Consider the following 22,374-nt stretch of genomic DNA (forward strand, 5'->3'; position numbering starts at 1 on the left):
AAAGCATATGAAAAATTAGATGCAAAGTATTAATCCTTTGGAAACAATTTATGAAATAATTATGGAAGACTCAAAAGATAATAAACTAAATTTTCTTAAATTGCCTTTTCCAAAGTGCAACTAAGTAAAATGTCTGCACTTGCAAAATCCGAAAAACATGGCAAACATTTAAAAAATTGTACAAGTCAAAGTTACTTGAAAGAGAAGTAGCCATGGTAAAACGTAATTTCTGGTTGGGTAAGCCTAAGGCTATTTGAAATCTTCGTTCCTCGATGTGGTGCAGAGAAGAGTTAGGTTGGGGAGGCACTTCTCTGCAGCCTTGGAAAGTGATATTGCTATGTGTCCAGGGAACCATCCCTGAAAAATCATGGGCCAGCTTACGGGAATGAGCACCTGACCAAAAGGAGCTAATGAGAACTTTTAGCTTGAAGCAAGGCTACCCAAAGTACCAGTTATCGAGAAGATAAGATGCTTGTATAGGAATGTAAAGCAATGCATTGTTTCCCTAATCAAGAAAGTCTTAGTATAAAAAATGTCAGCTAAAATGCTCTGTGACATATAGTTGATTTACATTCTGGTGCAAGCTCATAATCTTGTTATGGATCTGTTTTAGGGGACTGGCAGCTGGTCCATGAACCACACTTTGAGTAGCACTGGCCTAGAGCAGGGCTTTTCGGCATAGGCATTATTCACCTTTCAGACCACCTAGTCCAAACTACTTTGATGTGGGCAGGATGGTTACCAGCATTCTTTGGCCTCTACTGACCAGCTGTCACTAGCATTTCCCCTAGTTAGTTGTGACAATCAAAAGTTTCTCTGAAGATTGGAAGATAGCTAGTGTCCTGTAAGTGGGGAGGCGGGGAAACTGCTCCAGATGTGAGCCACTGGCCCAGCGTCTTTCTTCATTTCCATGTGAGGTCTCTATTGATACCATTCATAGCATCTTAATGACAACCTACAGATAAAGTACTAAGTATCAGGAATTATTTGGGGTGTTTTAACTCAATTTGCCATTAAATAATTACTTTATAAAGCAATGCAGTATACTTAGTTTTAGAGTAACTCATAGTCATATGGAGTTAATCATGTTTTTTTCTATAGGTTGTTCAAGTCTTATTACCAGGACAGAGCCTGATCCATCTATCACTGAAAATGGTTCTAAGAGTCACATAGGACTATTTAGTTGTTTTTGCCATTATAAAAAGTAACAAATAAATTAAGCCCTGGCATTGAAATAGAATTATTAATTAAAAACGTCTTTTTTATAATGAAATTAATTATTTACTGAAATGTTAGAAAAATACATGCTTGACCAAATGGTCTCTGAATACAAAGGACATATGTTTGCTTTCTTCTGGTTATTTATAAATAATAGCAGTAATAACAACAACAACATAGTAGTACTACTTCCTTACATTTGGAGGGTATGTTGTACTCAAAATGCTTTCACAGACCTTATTTCCTTTCATCCCTAGTTTAGCATTTCTGTCTGCTGTTTGCAGAATCTGTACTCTTTGTGCTGGCCTTTCTCATTCTAATAGAAAGTAGAGATAAAGATCATAGTAACATAATAACATTGGTTCTTCTATACACACAGACTAATGTTGCTTTTCTCACTACCTTCATAAAGAACAATGTCTGTATGAATTTTTATGAATTCTGGCTGATAAAAGAGCCAGTCTAAATCACAGCAGAGCCTAAAAAACTAAATAAAAAATCTGGCTTCAAATAATGAATCTGCAAATCTTTTTTGGTTGAAATAATTGGTTGAAATAATTAAAGAGTCTGCATAAAGTCTGAAACTAAGTGTTAATGAATTTTACTGACCTGTTATATAGAATTTGGTTAATTTTCCCCCTTTGTTGGGGCAAATGTCAGATGTGGAGTTCTCAGGTTTATTAGCAGTGCAAAAAATATTATTGGGAATCAGAAATTTCAAGAGCACACCTAAATGTTCAGGTCTTTCAGATACACAAAATTTCACATTTGAATCATAAGTTTTTACTGTGTTAAAATGCATGATGTGGAAACTCTTTATTGTAATGTATTTCAAGATGTTACGGTCCTTACATTTGCTCATTGCTATCAGTAGCCTTTACATCCTTTCTCCCTATCTACCTTGCTGCTTTCCTGATACTGAATTTCAAACAAGCTATTTATAAAGGCCTCTGTACTGACTGAAGTGTCCTGACTGTAAACCACTGAACTGTAGCCAAATTCATTGAATTTGCATGGTTGCACTGGCTAGGTGGTTTTCAAAACAGTTGATTTTGTCTTTACCTAAGTTTCCCAGTTCTGTATCTTCTCTCTTCATTTTGTTCATCCTACTTTCCATCTGAACACCTTTTCTTTTATTCCTACTTTGGTAAATTAAAACTTTTGTATTCGATTAGAAACAATGATGGAAAAGAAATTCAGAATATACCAATTCAAAACCCAGCATAAAACAGTGATTAATATCTGAGTAGGCAAGTATTTCAAGTGTTCTATGCTTTATGAAGCTGCATCTCGCTTGCTATATTTGGGGGTGTCTTTAACACAGCAGAGTCTGATTTTGTTCCAGAACTTTCACATTGCCGTGTGGCAGAGAGCAGACTGCTCGCTGTAAGTATCAGGCACCAGAATGGTGACATGCCTACCCTTCGTGGGGATTCCTCACTGGCTGCTTCCACTGCTCCCCTGAGAAGCAGAAAGGGGACAGACAGCACCCTGCATGAGCCCTGGAGGGGCTGCAGACTGAGAAAAAGATGTAATGAATGCAGTCCGCACCCATATGCAATTGAAAACACACTCCTCATTTCCAATCTTCCTTTATTTTATGTTTGTTTGAAAACAAATGGTGGTGCAGTGTGAAGCAAGACACACAACATTACTGGTGTTCGATAGGCTGGTGCTCACTCCGCTGCTTGTGTAATTAACATTCTGGTTTTTCTTTAATGAGTATATATTTAACAGTCAACAGAAAAATTCCAGGCCTTTTTAAGAAAATCAATACGAATATATTTTATGTTTTTTAAAATGCAGTTCTGGATTTCAAAGTTCATGTTTTTTGTATGTCGACTAAAACCTTATGTATTAACTTATACATATTTTCATTTATATTCAAGTAATACTATTTGATGAAGGAAAGAAGGAGGAAAGGTACTAACATATATTTGGAAACTACTATGAACAAGGCATGGATCAAATGCACTATATGGATATTTTGCTCAAATGGGGCAGCAGATTACAGTAGGCAGGCAGAGTTCCCATTGTCAACCGCCCATGTGATTGGCTCCCTTTGAAGTTATGTGATACTCGGTCTGTATGGCCAAACGTGGCTGCCTGTATCAAGTCCTTCCTACCCTGACATGTAGGTATGACTATCATTATGATTCTCATTTTGTAGATAAGGCTAAAATCAGTGAAGTTACTTGCCCAAGAGCAAATATTTAAGTAATAGAACCTGAATTAGCAAACAGTGTGTGTGTGTGCGTGCGGGCGTGTGTGTATCTGTGACCAAAATCTCTGGTTTATCGCCAACCATTGTGTCTCCCTGTATTCCTGCAGTTAGACAAAGGTTACTAGTGGCTTTTAAATGCTTGACCCTGAGCTAAGAGCCAAGGGAAATATGCGATTGTCTTTGACTTATGGGAACTTAGAATCTTAGCAAAGAGATCAGATTTACAAAACGGCTAGTTATGTGAAAAAAGACAGCTTTTATTTTTAAGCAGTTGGCACCACATGTAGCCCTAAGATAAAATGATCTCTTCTCATTTAGAAATATTGTACCACGCATGTAGAGCTGGAAGAGAAAGCCAAGCGGAGCTTTTCACTCTATGGGTCGAGAGAAGAAATACTTGAAGCATGCATGCTTGATCCAAATAAAAGAACTGAGACGGAGAGAGGAAGATGGCAGGAGGAAGAGGAGAAGAGAAGGGAAGAGGGTAAGGATGGTTTTGACAAAACATGGTCTTTGTCTCTCAGTCTGTCTTCTGGAATAACTCTCCACACTCAGACTCGAGTCTCACCGGAAAGAGATCCGCAGTTTAAAAAGCTGACACTGCTGCGTTAGTAATGATAAGAGATGATGAGAGGTTTAACTAAGATGACAGTGACAGCGGGGTTGGAATGGATGTGAGATCCATTTAAAAGGACCACATGCCAGCCTTGGTGACTGATGAGAGGTAATGGGTTGAGGCAGAGTTTCCGGTTTCTGGCTCACGGCAATTTTATGATTTGGTAAGCATATTTCTATATTACTTTCCTATAAAAAAGAGATATGATGGTTAATATTATGTGTTAACTTGGCTAAGTCACAGGACTTAGGTATATGGTTAAACATTTTTCTGGGTGTTTCTGTGAGGGTATCTTTTGGATGAGAGTAACATTTAAATTGGTGGACTCTGAGTAAAGTGGATTCTTTCATATGTGGTGTGTCTTTCAATGTGGTGTGTCTCATCCAATTAGATGAAAGCCTAAATAGAATGAAAGACAGACCTCCCCCAGCAAGAGGACATTTTGCCAGCAGACAGCCTTTAGGCTTGAACGATAACGTTAACCACTCCCTGGGTCTCCAGCCTGCCAACCTTTCCTGAGGAGTTTGGACCTGCCAGCCTCCACAACTGCGTAAACCAATTCCTTGAAATAAATCACCCTTTCTATACACACACAAACACACACACCCGCACACACACATTGCATCCTATTACTGTTCTCAAGAGAGAACAGTATTAAATTTCTTATAAAGTTACCGAAAAGGAAAAAACCTATAACTAAAATACATATATACATATATATCAAAATAGTTAAGTTTTCAAACATAAATTCTTATAAATAAAGATAGAGAAACACTGTACCTCTCCTAAGACACACATGTACTCTGAAGATCCCAACATATCAGTCAAACAGGTATTTTACAGTTAATTTACAGATAGAGAAATCCAGCCAGAGTGTATGCTGCACTCCAGATCTTGATGCCAGCAAATGACAGAAATGGGATTTACATTCAGATCTGTTCTGCTTTAAAATCTATGTTTTTAAAACATTTTACTTCAGGAGCTTCTCTTTCAAAGTTTTGCTGTTTATAACTTTTAACAAATAATAACGTTGGTTACACTTATGCAATGCTTATGGAGTTCTAGGCACTGTTCTAAAAGCTATATACACACACACATACACACACACACTCATATATAGATAGATTAAATGAGTTCATACATATATGGTGAACTCATTTAATCCCCACAACAATCCCGTTTTACCAATGGAACAGACACATAAGATATGTGAGATACATCTTAACCTGTTAACTGGTTTTATCATTTACTTCTAAATGGGGCTATTTTATAAAGGAAGAATGGAGAAAAGGAGCTCATGTTTCTTCAGAGACCCCTTGAAGCTTCACTCTTTCCACTAAGCTTTTTGCTTTCTAAATATAAAAAGTGGTATTCAAGATGTATAGTTGGAAAGAAGGGAAAATCAATAACATGGAACTGATGAGCAAATCTACTTAGCTTTTGAAAACAACTTATAATACATCTGTTCAGACATTATTTTGTTATAGTTCTACTTAAAACATGTTTTTCCTACTTACAAATAGTACATGTCCAACTACTGTTAAGATTTTGATTTATATACTTCTAATTACACACCCACCCAAACACCCATCCGCACATACCTACACAGACATCCTCATGGAAAAATATTGATTGTTAAACCTAACGGTTACTCTTAATCCTTGTCTTTATGGACAGAGTTGATCTCTGTCTCCTCTGGAGACACTGTCCTGCCTTCCCACAGGTCACACACTCTGGTTTCCCATCTGCTTTCCTTACTGCTCCTGCTCCATACTTTCTCCTCATCAAGGTGACCTCTAACCGTAAAACTGTCCAAGGGCTGAGTCTTGGACTCCTCTCTTCTCCACTCATTCTTCAATGAATTCATCCACGTTAATGGCCTTAAACACCATTTATATGTTTTATATGGCATAAATCTCTGGCTCTGATCTTGCCCTTGAAGTCCAGTATCAATCATACTTGTATATTTAATTGCTTACTCATGTTCGAAATAAACTCCCTTCCAAACCTGCTTTTCCTCAGGAAATAGCAACTCCGCCGTCCCTGTTGCTCAGGTCAAAACCCTTGGAATCATCCCTGGATATTACCCTTTTTTTCCAGCATACATCCAAGTTTGCCTCCCTTCATTTTGTATTGAACCCAAAAGCCAGATGGATCTCTTTAAAATGCAAGTCTACTGAGTTAGGGCCACGACTCAGCTCAGAATCTTTTAAGGGCTCCCATTTCATCCACGGTGAAAGAAAAATTCCTTTCCGAGGGCTCCAAAGCTCAAGAGGATCTGAATATCCTCCTATGCCCTCATTGATTCAGCTCTCGTCACAGTGGCCTCCATGTTGTGTGTGGAACGCATCAGAAAACTCTCATAAAAGGCATTTGTGCATGCTGTTCCATCGGCCTGGAATGCTTTTCCCTAGACCAAAGGGCTCACTCTCTCACAAACACACAGCCATTAGGTCTTTCATCAAATGGGCTATAAGCATTTTCTGTGACCCATTTTAAATTCAATCACATTCTCCTTCATACACACAATCTGCTTCTCTTCTCTGACTTATTTTTCTCCATAGTGCTCACAAAATTTGATATACTCTTATTTTATGCATCTGTCTATTAATGAGAGTTTCTGTCTCTACAGGTTACAAGCTCAGTGAGAACAGATATTTTAGTTTTTTCCTCCTCTCCCACTCCATTTATCCCCTGTATCTGTAAGAGTATCTGAAATATAATAGGGCTTAATAAGTGTTCATTGAATATTCAATGTTATTGAATAAATGTGTAACATAATTAGAATTGTACCATAAATATAGATTTTTTCAAATCTTGTTTTTCTTATTGTATTGGTATAGAGAAATGTCTAATTACCTCACGTCAATAAATAAACTATGGGAAAAGAATTTTATTTTATAAAAATTGTCAATTTAATAAATTCTATTAAAAAGTGTATATTAAATCAATCCAATACTTATCTCATGTGCCAAATTGAAAGTGTTTTTTTCCTAGAAGCAAATTACAAAAATAATAAAATACTCCCCCAAATCCGAATCATATTTTATAAGTTTAGAATCAAGGCAGGGGAAATAGTTAATTTTAATTTATCAAGGTAAAATAGCTTGGATCGTTCATATCTACACTAAAGGTATTTTATTTTATTTTTTTGAGTGTCAAAATACCATTTCACTGTTGACACTGAGTGGGGAAACATGATGTATAATATCTCCAAGGTAACCCATCATATATGAAACATAATGTACTTTAATTTCCTTTTTTCCTTAGACATTTTGTGATTTGCAACTTTTTACTATATAAATAAAACTTTGATGAAAATTCTTATGCTTTTTTTTTTTTTACACATCTCTGATTTCCGCATGATGAATAGATGTGAACCGAAATATAAGAACATTTTGATACTGTTGCAGCATCTTGCCAAATTGCTTTTCAAATAATTTACTCTAATTTTCACCCCCAGGCAGAGAAGTAGAGAGCTTCTTTCCCTCACGCCCTGCCATCAATAGGAATTATCTTAGAAAAGCAATTATTACCGAATTTATGGGTTATAATGTGTTTGCTAAAGTAACTTACACTCTAATTGTTACTGAAGTTTAATGCTTTTCCTTTGTTTATTATTTAAAATTTTCATTTCTGAATTGCCAGCTTTTCCTTTACCTCTTGGTGTTTGTCACTTTTATTCAGGTACAAAACTCCTTTAATAACAAGCATTTTAATGCTTTGTCATATGTGGTGCAGCATTTCTTTTCTGGTCAATATCACTTAAATTTTTCTCCCGCCTTAAACTGTATATATCAAATCTATCAATCTGCTTTATGATTTCTTGGTTGACTTTCTCAGTTTTGTTTTTCTAATTGTTCTATTGCCTTATTTCTTCTTTTTTAACATTTAACTCCATAATACATCCGATTTTATTTGGTCATTGTACAATGGCATTGTATAAAATCATTACAGTCTCTAAGTTGTCCAAATACCTATTTGGGACTCTACCGCCAGGGAGGGAGAGCCTTTCCCTGTGCTGGGGGTGGGGGTGGGCTCAGTGGGCTGAGTGGCTTGAGGGCCCTGGCAGTACAGGCACTTAAGAGAATTAACACATCAAAAACAAAGCTCCCCTTCCTGGAGTCTCTGAGCTGTTTGTTTTATCGCAGACTGAGTGCAGCCTCAGCTATTTCGCTTATGGGGCTTCTTTGTTGTGCAGTTATTAAAGGAAGATCACAGAAAATTAGGCTGGTGAGAATGAGGACTTGTCTTTGAAAGCAGCATTCTGAACTAGAGGACGTGCAATAGATTGTTTGACTGGCTTTTAAAAGGCACTGTGTTCTGTGACTTCTTTTGTACTCACTGACATTGTTCTTTGTCACCTTCCCCTTTTCTTCATTGGTTGTGCCCCAACTGAGCACTGTGTCCATTCTTGTTCCATCAGGGAAGTCAGAATCACTGAGCCCTGGCAGGCCTGGGACCCTGCACTTGTAACAGTGTAAAAAAATGCGTTTCAATAACATCTTCCTTGTTCACATCTTCCCTCTTTATTCCGGCCGTGACTACTTTGGAAAATATGTTGTTATAGTTATTGGTATGAAGTCCTCAGTAAGTCAGCCCCAAGCACAGGGCAGAGAGTGATATCTCCAGGCGCCAGCTGCCTAGGAAAAAATAGCTCCAAGGCTCCCAAGAAGAACAATAAAACAATATTGCTGCCAGGGTACAGATAACAAAACTAACCGCCAACATCTGCTTCTGTAATCTGCTTGTCTGCATAATCAAAGCCCACCAATACATAGTTTTAGGCTCTATAAGCTGCCTCCTCTGGAGGCTCGGGGCTGATTCTCTAGTGGGGAGAATCAGTCCCCGGCTGGCTAATAAAGGCTCATAATTAATCTCAGTTGGCTCCATGGGTCTTAGATTTGAATACACCACAGCACGCTGTACCAGGTGGGAACAGGAGCCACGAAGGCAGGTCTGAGAGACAACTGCAGGCGACTATCACTACTGACCAGGACAAAGGACCAGCCATGCATGAGGGCATGAAAACACCAGCATAAAACATAAAATGAAGGAGTAACAAACATAAAAGCCAAAAGATGATAGGAAAAATTATATTCAAAAGAATGCTTTTGGAAGAGCTCAGAATTTCCTGCCCTCCCACCGAAAAAAATGCCTTAAAAACCCACTTTGGGTGGAAGGCAAGATCCCTAAGTTATACTCTATAACAAAGATGGTCCCTAAATGTCCTTGCAGAATAATGAGGTAAAGAACTTGAAAGAGAACTGGCTTTGAAGAAAGTGAAGTTGGATGTAGATTTTTCAGAGAACTGTTACCTGCTTTGTGCTATCCAACAGAAGCTATAAAATTATAATATGCTCAGAGTTCGAAGTTTTCACTGAAACTAGTAAAGGAAGGAATTTTAACCAAAAGCTTAAAGTAAGCTTAAAGGTTGATTAAGGAAAGTGATCAAAAATTTAAAAAATACTAATGGCTGAGATCATGTTGGGATCATTATGCAGAGAGCACCATGCAGTGAGCACTCTTCCAGATCCTAAACATGTAATTGTAAGGTTCGGCCGCCGCTCAACAGAGTCTGACTCATGATTAACAAGCATCCTTTATTGAAAGGCAAGCGGTCCTGAGCAAGGTTCACTGGTCCTGGGGAGAGGGGCCAGAGAAGTCGCACCCAGGTAGGGTCGGGGCGGGGTTTTAAGGGTCGCGGCTAGAAAGGAGAAGATTCAAAAAAGGCAAAAAGCATAGCGTGGGGCTCTTTCGTTGGTGCAGCGGTGTGGTGCCACGAGTGTAGTCCGGGCACCCGCGGATTGGTCCATGGGCCTCAGGTGGCCAGCAGGTGGGAGCTAGGGGCGGGGACCTGACGTCCTTGGGGCCTTTTCCAGGAGCGCTGGCCTTACAGTAATAACTCATTTATCCTCCCTCCCCGCACCCCCCCCCTTAAGTGGATATTGTTACTCTTTCAAGTTGGCAGACAAGGAACCTGAGCCAGAGTCGAGTTAAGTCATTTGCCAGTGTCATTCAGCTAGTATGTGGCAGAACCAGAATTTGAAACTAGGCATTTGTTTGGTTTCGGAGTTGCTCTTAACCACAAATCCTACAGAATCAATCACTGCTTAGATGTCAGGAGGGAAATGTCCAGCTGTCACCTGGACTATAAATATTATAAACACTTCGATTGGAAGCTACATTTTCTACTATGGGAAGAATAACATTATATATCAAGCGCAAGCCGGATTCTCTTCTTGGACAACCTTTAGTCATGCTCCTCTGAGTACTCTTCTAGATTAGGCCGTGACCTTGGTCCCTGTCCTTGCTGGGCCTGCACAGTCCACTTGTAGCCCAAATCCTGCGAAATCACTTTATTGAGATCATCCCCACCCTTGATATGTGATTACCCTGGTTAAGTAGGTCTGATAATAATTCCCTACCCTTGATGTCTCCTCTTAGCACTTTTCCATCCATTAATCCCTTCACCCAGCTCTTTAGTTATAGATCCCAGCTGTCTGCTGTATTCAGCGTTGAGCCCAATGTCTCTCCCTATGGCCACAGTCTTGACAACTACGGCAACACTCCTGAATAAAGTCTTCCTTACTGTTTGAACAAGTGTCAGAATAATTTTGTCTTGAATGCCAGTTAACTAAAATGTTTTGTGAATGACCATTATGATTGGTTCATTGAGACTAGATCTCCTAAGCAACGCATTTCTTTTGGTTTTCACCTGTGTGCGTTATTGCAGCTATGCCCTGACAAGCGTGCTAGTTATGAATTAATCCTGTTCTTTTCTAGGGATTGAAGAAAAGCAGCAAGTCAGCACCAGGACTATCCAAGTGATTTCAAGAGCTGTGGAACAAAGCAGAGCCTTGTGACTACTGAATTGCATTCGTTTGCTGCCATTGGAATAAATGCTCCATGCCTACCTGGCAGGATCTTCTGAGCACGTTTTTAAAGTTGGGGAAGTTTTTGAAAAATCTTTACCCACTGAAGAAGCTAGAAAGATTTTTGTTCTAAGGCATGTGAGCAAATTCAGTGTTGGGACAGGGTTGGAGAAGTGAGGACTAAGAGAATTTGATTCTATCTTACTTTAATCATAGCTCTTCATTTGCATTGCCCATTTTAGCATTAGATAATGCTGGGGAAAAGCTTTACTGTTTCAGTATTACTCAATTATGACCCCAGCTTTTAGGTTATATTTTATGGTATAAAATTGTTTTGCTTGGAGTTTGTGGTATACATTCAAATAATTGCCTTAAATAAATATTACTATTATTATTCACAATGACAATTTTTTAAGTTATTTGTCACATGTTCTGACTTGCACTTATTTATATTATCTTTTTTCCCCAATAAACAACTGAAATAAATATTATTACTTAACTTTTGCAAATAAGAAAACAAACTCAGAGAGGGTAAACAACATTTTAATGTCACCAAACCTAATATTTATATCAAGTCTATCTCTTGTTAAGGGTGGAAAATTTAAACCAGCATTAAGGATTTACTCTCATTCTGTTAACCAGGGTGTGGTAATCTGCTCAAAGTTATGCTAATGGCCAACTTCTGATTCTGTAATCTGCTTACATATTTTGATGTTAACCAGGGTGTGGTAATCTGTTTACTTGTTAACCAGGGTGTGGTTCTAGGCTTTATAAACTGCCTCTTTTGGGAACTCAGGGATGATATCCTCTAACACTGAGTGGTAGAGAGTCAGTTGCTGGCCGGCTAATAAAGGCTCACAATTCATCTCAATTGGCTCCATGTGTCTTAGATTTGCGTGAACCACAATGCTCTTAACTTGTGACAATGCTCTTACTTGTGGTAATGCATTACCACTTGTTGAATCCTTACTATTAGCCACTTTCCTAAAAGCTTTAAATTCATGAAATCATTTAATTTAATTAAAAATAACATATCTGTAAAAAAGGCAAAGGTTAGTCAAGGTCTACCAAACAACAAAATAATTTTTTTTAAATGACCCGAATCATCTTTGGATTTTATTTTGAAAAATTCCTATTGTTTCAATGTGGAACCATATGAAAAACAATATTATACTCTTTAAAAGATGATATTCATAATCAGGTGTGGCCCAAAGCACAACAAGATCATTTTGAAGCTTGAGCTTCAAACTTTGAAGATCATTTGAGACCATCTATAAGCTGGTGATGCCTATATCTTTAGCTCGGACCTTTCTCCTGAACCCTAGATTCATATATTTTACTTAACATCCACATCTGGATATTTAGTAGAGATTGCAGGCTCAACATGTCGAAAGTAAACTTTCTGCCTTCCCTCAAAAAGTGGTTCTGTATCAAGATTTTCCCAATTCAATGGATGGGACACCATTCTCCTACCCATACAGGTTCCAGATCTGGGAGTTATCCTCCTTGACTCTTATTTTTTCCCCTCATATTCCACACCCAACCTATCGAGAAAAGCTATTGCTCTATGTCGTAGGCAGCCTCGAAGTGTGTTGGCAGGAAATTACTGCTTGGCTATTGCCCATGGAAACATAGGCTATCACCCATAGGAACATAACATTCTAACAATAAGCTTTCTGCTTCTGTACCCCTGCTTGCACACCTCACTTGTAGGTTGACAGGTAGTGAATAGAAGAAAATAGACCTTTGTGTTCAGACGGAATGAAGAATGGGGTTTAGGGCTTAAAAGCCCTGTACCTCTACATTTCAGGGCTGATTAATTTGGGGTCTGTGTACCCCTGGCAGATCCAGCTGGCTGAATAAAGAGTGTGTTTCCTATAGCTCACTGAGTTCTGGTGGTCCGTGTGTCTTTTGGGGGCTGGCAGCTACAACAGAAGATGTCCCTTAGTGACTCCTGCCTCCTGGTACTCATGACTTTGTGTAATCTCTGCCCTGAATGTAGACTGGAGTTACTGACTTGTTTCTAATGAATGAATATGACAGCAGTGACGGGATGTTGCTTCTGAGGTTAGGTTAGAAAGACTGGGGCTTTCATCTTGAGTGTTTTCTCATGTTCTCTTTTGGTTCACAGACTCTGGCAGAGGACAGCTGCCATGTTGTCAAACAGCCCTGTGGAGCAGCATGTGGATGCACTTGGAAGCGGATCACCTGATGCCTGGTAGCCACGCACGAGAGCTCAGAGTCTATCAACAGCTCCTGCTCACACATTAACAGTAATCTTGTGAGAGATCTCGAGCCACAACAGCCAAGATAAGGTGCTCCAAGATTCCTAACCCCTAGAAACTGTGAGATAATAAATGTTTGTTGTTTTCAGCCCCTAAATTTTCAAGTTATTTGTTAACATAGCAATAGATAATAATTACAGCCTTGAAAATATATCCAGAATCAGATGAATTGTTACCATTTTCACAAATACTACTCGGCTTCACTATATCTTGCCTGTATTATTGCAATATCCTTTATAACAGGTCTCACTGCTTCTTATCACTTACTGTCATCAACATATAAGCTCAATACCTCTACTCAGAACCCTTCAATGACTCATCATTCCAATCAGGGTAAAAGCCCTATGAAACCTTTCACATCTGGTCCCCAGTTATGCCTCCTGCCTCATCTCTAGCTCTTCTTCCCCCTTCACTCTGCTCTAACCTCTCTGACCTCACTGCTCTCCTGAGCACACACCAGGCATGTTATGACCTTGGGCCTTTGTACTGCCAGGTCCCTGTCCTTGGAATACTCATCACAAAATATCTTTCTCTTATCTCCATCGAGTTTTTGCTCACTTTTTTTTACCTTATCAGTGAGTCCCACTGTATTTAAAATTGAAGCCATTGTCAACCTCCACACTCACTTTCTCTTCTCTAAATTTTAAGCACTAAGAATTTGTCCAATACTACATATTTATTATAATTATTTATGATAATAATTCTACCCACCCCATATTAGAATGTGAACTCTATGAGAACTAGGATCTTTGTTATGTTCACTGATAAGTGTAGTGCCTAGCACATTGTAGATCTTTAATACTTGTTGCCTAAATGAACCAGTGTACCTGGCATGTTAGAAGATAATTTATATGTCTCTATTCTAATTGGAATATAAGATATTGATAACAAATGTTAACTTTGGTCCCACTTCCATTATAATGAATAACTAGGATCTCAGAGATTTTCTGGCTCAAAAACAGCTAAGACCCAAATGGCTCCCTCTTTGGATCATACCTGGTTCTAAAAGGCAGAGGGAGCTTTAGAAACCAGTCCTCAAACATAGAAACAAACCATTAAACATAAAAACACGAGGTAGCCTTAAGCCTGGTTAGGGACAACCCAGAACCAAGGCAACAGATGTGATGAGTAAGAACTTGAGCAGTGGGGGGAAGAACAGCAGAAGCCTGTATGGCAGGAACGCGGCCTGCAACTTTGCACAGTGGGATGATGAAATCGCCCAAAGGTGGGCATCTTACAGCAGCATTACAAGGATACCAAAACTTGGAACAACAGTGAAGTAGGAATTACATCTGGGCTTCCCTCTCTGAGCCTACACCTTCTAGGATTTCAGAAGTGCTCTGGAGCTGGATTGTTCCTCGGCTATTAGCAGAAATAGAATGAAATTTTCTTTGGAGGAAAGCTCCCTGGATTAGGTCCACTGGCCTTCTGGAGGTTAAGCAATAAACTTACAACAGGGATAACCATACAGATGTCTACCATCTACAGATGTCAAAATGCTTAGGTAGTGAATGCTAAGTAGTTCTGTATTGAACACTCAAAGAACAAAAAGATACAAGAAAAAACTTTTAGAAATGCTAAGAGATTTCTTTTTAAAACGTAGAATATTAAGATGTGAGAAATACAGTTGCTGACAGTAATAAATTTATATATAGGTAAAATAGCATGATGGACACTGTTGAAAGGGAATAAGTGAACAGGAAGAAATACCTGTAGAACTTACCCACAGTGCTGCAATGAAAGATAAGGAGATGGAAATCATTAAAGAAGGATTAAAAGATATGAAGGATAAAATGAGAAAGCATAACTTACATCCAATTTGAGACCCAGAGGAAAATAAATGTGAGAAAAGAGGAACTTTATTTTGAAAGGTAATGGCAGAGATATTTCAAGAAAATCATGTACCCACAGATCTGGGGAGCACTATGCATTTCAAAGAGAAGAAACAAAAAGGAATGCATGCCTAGACACATAGCGGTGAAATTGCAGAATGCCAAAGCCAAAAGATTTTAAATAGACACAGAGAATAACAAATCATCAACAAAAATAAAGGCAAAAGACATTAGAATGAAAGGATATTCAGAACAGAAAACTTAGAAGCCATAAGATGGTAGAATAATATCTTTAAAATATTGATTGAAAATAAATGTCAGATTATAATTTATATCTGCAGAACAACCTTTTAAAAATGAGGAATAAGAAATTTTATAGAAAAAAAGTTAAAATCCTAATGGAATATATCAGCTAGAGACCTATTCTAAATAACATTTTGTGAAGTAGAAAAATGATCCACCAAAGATAATTTCTTATGCAAGGAGAAATGGTAAATAAATAATATAAATGGCAAATATATAATCTAAATCTAAGCGAAAGGTCTCTCTGAAATAATGAATAGTGGGAATTAAAAAAAGACAGAATGGAAATATCAGACAAAAATAGTAGGTGAATTGAAGAGTGATTAAAGCTAAAAGCTTAAAATTTTGTTTTCATTGAGAGAGGTCAAAATTGTTTAATTCAGACTTTATTAACTTAATATAATATTGATATTTCACAGATAAGCACTAAAGGAACAAAAATAAAATGTATAAATTCAAAACCATATGGAGAAAAAATAAACATACAATCCAACAACTTAAAAAACATTCAAAAAGAGAAAATAAGCAATGTAGACAAAGCAGTAGAAATGAAGAAAAATATATAATGAAAGAAATAAGTTTATATGTATCAATAATCACAATGAGCACAAATTGATTAAACTTGCCATTTAAAGTATAGAAATCATCAGATCAGATCTAAAAATTGGCCAGAGGCTGTCTATAACCGATATACCTAAAATATAAGCACAAAATAATTGAAAATGAAGAGTGGAAAAAGGGATATCAATCGAATACATTCCCCATCCCCACAAAAAATGTACTGGTATATTTAAATTACTATTAGTCAAAGTGTAAGACAGTGGCAGTTACTGCCTGATGATAAAAGTTTCAACATACCTTGAAGATATATAAATTTTGAATATTTTCATATTAATGAAATAATCTCAAAATACAAAAACAAGTGTTTGATTAAAGTACAGGGAGAAGTTTACAATAACATTATTATAGAAGGAAATTTCACTACAATCATCAGTTTTTGATAAATGAAGCAGAGAAAAAATTAGAGTATTGAGTAGCACAACTGTCACCTAAATATATGATTATAAAACTTATTTTTGTATATTTCACTTTTTTATATATTTCTTGAAGAAATGTAGAATACACATCTTAATTAAAAAATAAACAGATACAATACTATTGAATAAATCAAGGTTTAATAAACTTAAAAGAATAGGGTCATATGCATCACATTCTCTGATCTCAAGAGTAGTTAAAAGTGATTATAAATCAATCGATAAATTTTCATACATTTAGAAACTAAAAAATGCATTTTAAAATAAGTCATCTGTGTTTTATTAAATTTTGATATATTTTATATCTAAAAAAATAAAATAAAATAAGTCATCAGTTGAAGATGAAATCATAATAGAAATTTTAAAGACATAACTAAAGAAAATAAAGGCATTACATATGAAAACTTTTGGGATCAACAAAAGTGGAACTTCCATGGAAATTTATTGTTTTAAATGACTATGTTAGAAAAGAACAAAAACTGAAAATCAATGCGATTAATGTCCAACTCTCAGCTCTTAAAAGAAATAAAAATAACCTAAAAAAATATAATCATATAATAATAATGAAAGAAAATAGACCAGAGCAATAATGTCTGAAGTTTGTTTCTAAATGGCTAAGAAATGTAGAAATCTTAGGTAAGATTGATTGTTCAGGAGGGAAGGAGGAAGAAGGAAAGAGAGAGGGAGAGAAGAAAGTTGTCTGCTTTCAGGATGTGGGCAAATTCTTAGAAAAAGAATAACTTTTCATAACTAGCTCAAGAAGGAATAGAGTTCTAATAGTCCTATAACTATTAAAAAACATTTGCAAATAAAACATCTGTCATGGGGCATTTCAAGAGCGAATTCAGCCTTATTTTCAAAGAATCTCATAATTTGCCATTCCAAAGAGATGAGTTGAAAAAATTTATTTTAATCATTAAAATACATGCAAGTTTCTTATACAAAAATATTTACGATCTAAACCTAAAAGTATATAAATTGGTGATACATTATAACCAAACTGAGTTTGTCCCAAGAACCTTAAGTATAAGGTTAATTTTGTAAATTCTACCATTTTTTAATCACCACATTGATTAAACACTAAAAATTGTATGATCATTTCAAAAGATATAGAAAAAGCATGCAATAAAATTCAATGCTCATTCATGATTTAAAAAAATAAGCTTGAAATATAAACCAATTTTCTTAACCTGGTAATGTTTACAAACGTTATTCTGAATAGCAAACTGTAAGAAGCATTCTTTTTAAAATTCAGAATAAGATGAAGATACTTTCACTGATTTATTGCTTTTGACATTGTCTTATATTTTGTCAGTGTAATAGTCTAGTCTGTGCAATAAAAATAAAGTGTAAGATTTTAAAAAGAGGAAATAAAACTGCAGTTCTTTGAAAATGACTTGGTTGTGTCCATAAAACCCCCAAGACTATACAGACAAATAACTGGGACTGAGAGAATTTAGCCAGATGGTTAACTATATGAAAGTCCATTGCATGTCTATACACAAGTAACAAGCATTCGGAAAAAACGATTTAAAGAAAAGACACCATTTATGAAGGTAACACAAAATACAAAGTGCCTTAGGAATAAATCCAACATTTTGCAGGGGCCATTGCACAGAAAAGTATAAACATTATGGAAACATATTAAAAATGACTTTAAATGGAGAGGTAGAACCAATAGGATGAAATGGGATGGGAAGAGATGTGAGAGGGAGGATGTTCATGAGTAAGAAAAATAAATTACTACATAAATGTTGAATCTCCTGAAAATGATCTATAGGTTCAATACAATTTCAATAAAAGTTTCAACAGGTTTTGTGTGTGTGTGTGTGTGTGTGTGTGTGAGAGAGAGAGAGAGAGACTTTAAAAAACCGATTCTAACATTGGTATGAAATAACTAAAAACCTGCAATAGCTAAGACAAACTTGTAGTAGTGTGTGTGGGGTGTCTGGATTAGGAGAATTTTCTGAGTGCTTGGTCACCTCATTATTTATCATATTGTTATCCAGAAGCAAAAATAAATAAATTTCCTAAGTATTCAAAATATATCTGCTCAGTGTTGGATTTTTCTCTCTGCTCTTAAGGATAACATTTAAATTTTATTTTTATACCTCAGATTTATAATATGATATTAATCATAATTGTTAATTCATAACACACTGTTAACAGTGGTTTGTGCATAGCTTTCCTTCATTTTATTTCTTCTCTTACACAACCAAAAATAAATACCTGTGAATCCATCACCCAATCTAAGAATTAAACTGTTATTAATGTACAATAATCAAACTAGAAATGTAGTGAACTCATTTTGAAGTGTACATTTTGTAGTGGGTGTCAGTTATTATAGCTTGCTTAATGTTCATTGTCCTTCTGGGAAAGAGACCTGGCAATAGTTTTCCTTTGTAGCCCCTTCATTCTTTGTGGTCCTAATCAGGTTGTCAGTTATTGATTGCTACCGGCCCCTACCATATCTAAATGGTGAAGTACTCAAGTACTTCCAATCATATTTTCTTTCTCAGGAATTTGAACTTGGGAAGAGTTATCTAAAGACAGAAGGCCAACCTGATGGCAGGACTCTGAAGATACTGCCCACCATTTCCTGTTAATCAGGGTTCCGGATGTGACTTGGTTCCTGCCTACTGTAGGCTTGGATGCTTTATTCTTCCTTAAGCTCTGTGAGAAACTCAATATCCTTTTAAGAAATCAGGTTCTTTTCCTTAAGTTACCTTGAATCAATTTCAGTTGTTTGTCTGCTACCAAGAATTATAGCAACTACTCTCTCTATTGAGTGTAAGTGTCTATATGACTAATGACTCTGCTTTATAGATATGTGAATATTCGAAATCTAAGTTTGGGCTCATCAAGCTTAGCCACTGTTCTATGACACAATACCCCACCAAGAAAAACTCCATACTACTGAAAAGTCAATTTATTCAACCTGAATCAATGAACATGCCTTTAATCTTTTAAAAAAATTTATCAATAAGTAAGATGAATGATGTGAGAAAAAGACACCCATGGTATCTCTAAAAGAAAATAAAATTTACTTACATAAGCCATATTGCTAAATTTCTATTTCTTAGCTAAAGCTTTTGAGACGTGTTATGAGGCCTTTGGCTTTTTGAGCCCCATTTTTTCCTTTTTATGGAAAAGCAGATGAGATTAACGGGCTGTAATGTTGTCTGATAAAAGGAAGCACTGCCCCTCTATTTCCATAGAAAGACTGCTTGTCTGCATGCAGCAAGGGAGGAGACCATATCATATCTTTAATATATTTAAAATTACTCTTTGTTTAGAAATCATTCTTATTTGTTTTGTAGGCCTTTGTAAATCATTAGAGAGAAATCTTGCTCTTACAGGGATGAGAGGGATGACTAGAGGTCTTAGCTAAAAATTTTTACAGGGAACAAAGTAATAAGTAATGGAGAAATTAAAATATCTCCTTGCCTCTTCCTTTGGGAATAGTTACCTGGTTGTCCCCTAAAGGTCTAACTGTGGAACACAGGCCAGCGGTCCCCAGGAAGTCAGTCCAGTCCTCTCAGGAGTTATCCTCTCATCCCGGGAAAGGAGGTATTATTTCTACCCTCATCACCAGGTAAACCATATCAGCCCTGGAGTCCCGGACTGACTAGAGGAGGAATCCTACCTTCAGTGGAAAACTACCAACAATGCATTTAGTACATGCTCATTAAATAAATAAATGATCTCTCTCTGATTACATCCATTCAAATCAACACCTTGGGTCATTTGTCACACGACCAATTACAAATCCTCTTTATTTTATCAATATCTTTCAACATCCTTTTATGTTGATTTTAAGAATATTATTAAATATTTGTCTTGTTGAGATCTAGAAATGCCTATTGCATTTTTGATCAGCTGTAATTATAGGTATATTTAAAGAAGAAATCAAATTACTTTGTCCTAAATTAATTCAGTGAGGCCGTGTTGACTCCTTTCGGTTACTAATTTCCTTACAATATAGTTAAAAACCATTCTTTTAATAATGTATATTAAAATCAATAATGACCAATGTTTGGTAGGTTTTTAAGGACTTCACTTATTAACTGAAGTTCCTTGATATCAACTGTAAATTTGCTCAGTAATCTTCTATGCAATTTATTTCAAAAGTCTTGGCCTTATGTAGAATCTACATGCCTGCAATCTATTGTAGGCCTTGACTTCTTTTTATTAGCATTTGGTTTAACTTTTTCAGGAAAAAAACAAAACAAAACAACAAACCTCTTTACTGAGAAAAAAAATTAAAAGTTATTTTTTTTCTCTTTGAATTACATCAGTATTTTACCACTAGCCCAAAGCACTAAGCTTATCCATAAGAACATAATTAAAAATGCCCTTTACATGTGCATGGCAAATCTATTGCTATATAACTCTTTGTAGCTGTGCTTGCTTTCCTGATTACAATATCTGCTGATATTGCTCCTTTAAATCAGTGAGGATTTGAGGATGTGGCATTTTACCCCTTCACATAAGGCTCTTACATGAGTTCTTTCTTTTAGCCTGTTTTTATTGGGGATTTATTTCTAGGAGAAACTTGCTGCTTTTTTCTTCCCTGTTAAAGAGTCTGAGAGAAAGTGTATCTATCATAAGATGAGCTCATTTCTCTTCCTTAACCACATAGCTGTGAAAGTCACAACGATGGACAGACATTCTGTGTATGTGTATGTGTGTGTATATATTAAGTGCTTATCTGATTCTGTGTTTAGTCAAACTATGTACATATGTGTGTATATATATATTTAACAGATGTATTAATATGTATATTTACATGTACATACCATGATCTTGAAATGAAGTGTTAGTTGAAGTGTCAAATAGTCTCTTGCAGAACTTGTAAAAAAGAAGTTGAGGAAAACTGGTTAGATGACTTTATACTTCTTATCCATATTGATGGCATGAAAATATCAGGAACTGGAAATTATGGAAGGAAACTTGAAGGTTACTTTGGAATGAGTTGTCCTCCATTTTAGGGAAGAGGGGTGGTAGGATAACTCCTGAGAGAACTATATTTTCTGGGGACCACTGGAGAATGTGATATGTAACCCCCATTCTCATTTCCCAAACACACATGGTTTGGGTGACTCAGTAAACTTGTGTGAGTTGCTTTTGAGACTTCCAAAACTTGAGAGTTAACTGGGTCTGCCCATGGCAGCAAAGTTTAGGACTGCATTGTGGTAAATAATAAAGCTCTCAGAATTTGTCAAGGGAAAGGAAGAGATATGGCCATGTGGGAGGCAAAGCCCATAATAGGACATCTTAGATTCTATCCAAGAGACTGACTAGAGGGGAGATATGACATCAGATAAAGAAAGTTACCAGTGGCCTTCTAAAGCTCAGAGGCTGCAGGAGCAAGAGAAGCCACAGCTACCTGGAACACTGACATAACTCCCCATGTCAGGGAATGCAGGTGGAGGTCTCCAACCATGGTAGGGTTTCAGGGAACTCAAGATAGTGTTATGACAGAAAGAGACACCTCTGAATTCCAGCCAAGCCCACTTCAACTAGTCAAAACCACCTAGAGGAGCATAAAATCTCTGTCTTCGTGATGGGGAGGAGTTTCTCAGGTATAGAGAAGGAGAAACAATAGACTAAATACTGTTTCCTTATTTGCAGGTGTTCCTTCTCCAATAGGTTCGCACTGGTAAGAATTCATCCTCAAATATACTAGAGTCTTGATTGTCATATGGGAGTGGACAGCTCAATTACAGAGTCGAACCTATGATTCACAACTTAGTGAGACTACAGGACTTTTTATTGCTTTCAAGTGACCACACTGTTATAGGATGGATTTTTACCCAGATGCCTGGGAAGAACTAGGTCACTGAACAAACTTGTAACAACAGTCGTCAAAAAAATAAACTTACTTTATGATTGCTCTTTTTGAGTCATGTTTGTCATTCAGGAAAACCATTAAGACACGTGTACCATGTGCATCCTGTTATATGCCTAACTGCCTGCTATTTTAA

At 36.6% G+C, this 22,374-nt stretch overlaps 1 protein-coding gene across 3 annotated transcripts in view; it reads right to left on the reverse strand.

The window, feature by feature from the left end:
* The window catches only part of GALNTL6 (polypeptide N-acetylgalactosaminyltransferase like 6), an 881,484-nt gene that overhangs the window by 228,010 nt on the left and 631,100 nt on the right, over positions 1-22,374 (reverse strand). The window lies entirely within an intron of this gene.

This window comes from Rousettus aegyptiacus, unplaced genomic scaffold (assembly GCF_014176215.1).
Source record: "Rousettus aegyptiacus isolate mRouAeg1 unplaced genomic scaffold, mRouAeg1.p scaffold_m13_p_16, whole genome shotgun sequence".
NCBI lineage: Eukaryota > Metazoa > Chordata > Mammalia > Chiroptera > Pteropodidae > Rousettus > Rousettus aegyptiacus.